The following is a 4,803-nucleotide window of genomic DNA, read 5'->3' on the forward strand; positions in this document are numbered from 1 at the left end:
AATCCTGGAAAAAGAATTAGAAGAAGTGTTAGTGGCAAATAATTCCTTTTAATTATGCACAGCATAAACATGACACATCCTTTCTCGCCAAGGAGTTTAACATCTACATTAAAAAACACATAGTAAAGATCAAGTGTGTTATTTAAGGTCATTCAAGTTGGGGTCATTATTAAAACCAATATAAAATGGGTTTTGTATAAATCTGATTTAACAATTTAAACACAAGGAAAAGGTAAACCCAACCTGGCCTGTGCAGTTTTTCCAAAAAACCCACTCATTAGGTATCTATTTTGGATATCTAGGGGTATTCCAAATATTCCTGTGATACCCATTACCTTCCAAAATATTTTAATAGTTTTAAAACATTGTTCTACTTCACCATTACATTTGGTAAGTTCTCACTTCATACTAATCCTTTCAGCATGCTTTGCAAGACTTCTTTTTAGTAGTCAAATAGCTACAGCATTTACCAAAAAACCTCCATAAGCAGTTAACAAGCTTAACCCACAGTAGATCATGAAAAACGATATTAACATTATCTCCATTTCACAGAAGAGGAGTGGACATACAGATGCATCAACTAATCTGGCAACATCTTCAGAGACTCTTCTTAATGTACAGTCAAAGCCTTAATTTTCACCCCTCCAAGCCACTTTTTTCCCCCCACAAAAACAAACAAAAAGATCGGGATAAATACTGTATTTAGAACACAAGGTCCCCCTACTCAGATCCATTTAACTGACATGCTTTTCCTTTTAATATAGTATAGGAACAGAGAGTAATATTTTTAGGGAGAATTTTGTAAGAAAATGTGTCTAGGCAGATCTCACTGGAGATCATTACTATTTTATGGGATAAGCTTCTTCCTGGTCTGAACTCAGTCTTGAAACACAAGGATCACTGTAATCCTATTGGTGTTTAATCTTACTGAATTTACACATAGACAATACTATTTATTGCTATCATTAGAAACAAAAAAGTTATTGCGGAAATTCTATTTCATTGAAAACCTCTATTTCACTGTATTTATATACTTTTCTACTTATCACAGAGTTGTCAGAGGCATAGTCCAAAGCCATCTACTTAAAGGCAAAAAAGGTTTGTACTTTGAAGTCACAATCCTGTTCTGTACACAAAATGTGTTATAAGTGACAAATTGATAAGAATTGCTCAGAGAACAAGCTTTCTGTGAAACTACATGAGAGAACCACACACATTTCTGGGGTTTTATCCTTTTGTGCCTAGAAATTCTAAACCAGGAGTCAGTAAATGAATAAAACACAGCCTATACCTCCAGAGAGCATATGGCAGAAAACAATAGGTGGATCAGAAGAAAACACAGAAACAAGAAAATCAGCATCAATATTTTTTTGTCTCCAATTTTCTTAAGTACCACAAATTACAAAGAACCCCAGAATAACCAGTCATCAAAATTCCCTTAGTTAAAACCCACTGAAATCCTATGTAGTATTTACATTTATGTATAACTTTTGGTTTCGAAGTGATCAAGAAAAAGTTTATTGAAGAGTATGATTATACAGCTTATGGGCAGAATCCCCAAGAAGACAATTCATATGTAGCATCTACAATTTTGGAAGTAATTAACTAATCGCCCATCTCGCAGAGATTTCTGAAAAGTTAGTAGTATGAGAGAGCAGCCAATGTGTCAAGAACACTCAAGAGGTAGGTTATGGCTTACTGCTTTTATTTTTAATGCTGGGGTAAGTATGAAAGGACACCTTGACTGAAACTCAAAACTTAAGGCTTTATTCTCTCTTGATTTTTAAATTCTGATTTTTTTAAACCAGTGAACAACAAAAGAAAAAGTGAATTGACTGAGTTGCCCCTAAGTTTTGACTGATTTGAAGACTGACGCCCAGTGTAAAACCAGCTTAAGTAATTGGTGTAGAGACAAACAAGGCCTGAGAAATCCTATTGCTTAAATTACTTAAGTTTGACAACATTTTTCAAATCTTATCACAGAGTTGTCAGAGGCATAGTCCAAAGCCATCTACTTAAAGGCAAAAAAGGTTTGTACTTTGAAGTCACAATCCTGTTCTGTACACAAAATGTGTTATAAGTGACAAATTGATAAGAATTGCTCAGAGAACAAGCTTTCTGTGAAACTACATGAGAGAACCACACACATTTCTGGGGTTTTATCCTTTTGTGCCTAGAAATTCTAAACCAGGAGTCAGTAAATGAATAAAACACAGCCTGTACCTCCAGAGAGCATATGGCAGAAAACAACAGGTGGATCACAAGAAAACACAGAAACAAGAAAATCAGCATCAATATTTTTTTGTCTCCAATTTTCTTAAGAAGTACCACAAATTACAAAGAACCCCAGAATAACCAGTCATCCAAATTCCCTTAGTTAAAACCCACTGAACTCCTATGTAGTATTTACATTTATGTATAACTTTTGGTTTCGAAGTGATCAAGAAAAAGTTTATTGAAGAGTATGATTATACAGCTTATGGGCAGAATCCCCAAGAAGACGATTCATATGTAGCATCTACAATTTTGGAAGTAATTAACTAATCGCCCATCTCGCAGAGATTTCTGAAGAGTTAGTAGTATGAGAGAGCAGCCAATGTGTCAAGAACACTCAAGAGGTAGGTTATGGCTTACTGCTTTTATTTTTAATGCTGGGGTAAGTATGAAAGGACACCTTGACTGAAACTCAAAACTTAAGGCTTTATTCTCTCTTGATTTTTAAATTCTGATTTTTTTAAACCAGTGAACAACAAAAGAAAAAGTGAATTGACTGAGTTGCCCCTAAGTTTTGACTGATTTGAAGACTGACGCCCAGTGTAAAACCAGCTTAAGTAATTGGTGTAGAGACAAACAAGGCCTGAGAAATCCTATTGCTTAAATTACTTAAGTTTGACAACATTTTTCAAATTATGCTAGACACCTAACTACATTGCAGATATTACTTTGGAAAGAACTGTGCGTTAAAAACTGTTTAATTGAAACAGAATACATACCAAATACTTAAAGCAAACAGTTATTACACGATGTCACTGCAAGTTAAATTTCTTTGGATTTCAACTGTGCATTTTCATAGTACTCACTGTTATTACTGTTTTATACGTGAAAATTTAATTCTGAGTTGCCTGGATGCTCAAGATCTCACAATATTTCTCCCCTCACTTGCTAACGTACTTACTGTTCCCCCCAACCTTTCATTTGTTTTCTCCTTCATATCACTAACACAGCCCAAAGTCAGCTATCGTATTCCAGGTATATCAGGTATCACAGCACTGTCTGCAGTCTCACTGTTTCTTGTACTACAATCAACATTTGCTTGATGGACTTGAGCCACTTATTTTGACTCCTGTACATGCCCTGCCCTCCCCTCCCTCCCCCAGCAGTTATCTTTTGGTCAAACCACAAATAGAATCATAGAATCATTTAAGTTGGAAAAGATCACGGAGTACAGAGGAACGATTTCACACCTCCTTCCAACCCACAGCACTGATGCGCAACTACTGCTGCACTAAAGCATGTCTGCCACCCCGTCCTGTTACCTCGACTCTTGAGCCTTTCTAGAACCCCTCCGAGCCAAGCGGCTAACGCTGTACGTATTCCCTTGGACACAAGCCTCACGAAGTCAGCAGGCTTGCCCACAGGCAAAAGGCGGAAGCTCCCACCTAACGCCTGGCTTAGAATTTTGCTACTGTCGCAAAATTATTTTCTAGTGGGATCGTTATGCTACCAAACTCCCTTGCAGGCAAGCAGCCACTGAGAGAAAACTATTCTGACTGGATCAGCTCGTGCCAAGGGGACTTTTGCTGCCATCATATCGTGAGAAACGTGAAGGAGAAGCTCCTCTGATGCCGCCCCACGTGCTGTGCCGAGTGCCAGAGCAGGGGAACACGGCTGCTCCTAGCGGAAAGACACAGAGTCTGCTCAAGCATGAAGTATTCGCAAAATGACAGCTCAGACTGTGAACGCAACCTCCTCTTCCTCATCTTCTGGCCAGTTAGCAAGAAGGTGTACTACTAAGCCACACTATAAATCATTAGTCTCTTTCTAACCAAAACACATGGTCAACTTTTTGGGGAAAAGAGGAAAAGGCGGCATTTTCAGGATTAATGTATCCCATCACGCAGGTATTACCAAGTAAGTGTAACACTGCAGTTCAGAAAATTTTTATGAGAAACTTCAGTACCCGATTAATTCTTTAAAACATAGCTATTTGTAACTAATTTCTGTTAAGATTTTGACTGTTTAGACAAAGACTGGTGGGGGAGGACTGTTTTGTTTGTTTATTTGTTTGTTAAGCTAATGGCCTTAAAGTTCCAGGTTGCCACATCTGAGTTACATATCTGAGCAAATCACATTTAGATCCAAACCAGAGTATGTACACCCATAAATATCTGTCAACTTTTGCAAACGCCATTTTAAGTAAAACCTGGAGTCTAACTATAGTTTAGTGTCCAAATCTATCTAAGAGCTTTCCTATAGGTAAAGGACCAGCATTCCCAAAGTAGTTTTTACCCTAATTTGTCAAAGTAAGTTGAAAAAATAACCAAAGGCCAAAGATGGTTCAGTAGTTTAACTATAGTTGATTTGGAGTCCAGGTGAGGCCTGCCTAAGATACCGGACCCACTTCCCTTCTAGTTTTATTCTTCCAGTTTAGTGTGTTTTGTTTTTTTTTAAACAAAGCAACTTTGTCAGTCTTTTTTTAAACAAAATGTCCTATTTAGCAAACGCATTAACGCAGTAGGCTTAAGCCTCAGGTGAACGACTCGGTGAGCTTCCAGGCGCTAGCACCGCGCCCGTACCAGGGAC

Source organism: Egretta garzetta, unplaced genomic scaffold (genome assembly GCF_000687185.1).
Source record: "Egretta garzetta isolate BGI_Z169 unplaced genomic scaffold, ASM68718v1 scaffold503, whole genome shotgun sequence".
Taxonomy (NCBI): Eukaryota; Metazoa; Chordata; class Aves; order Pelecaniformes; family Ardeidae; genus Egretta; species Egretta garzetta.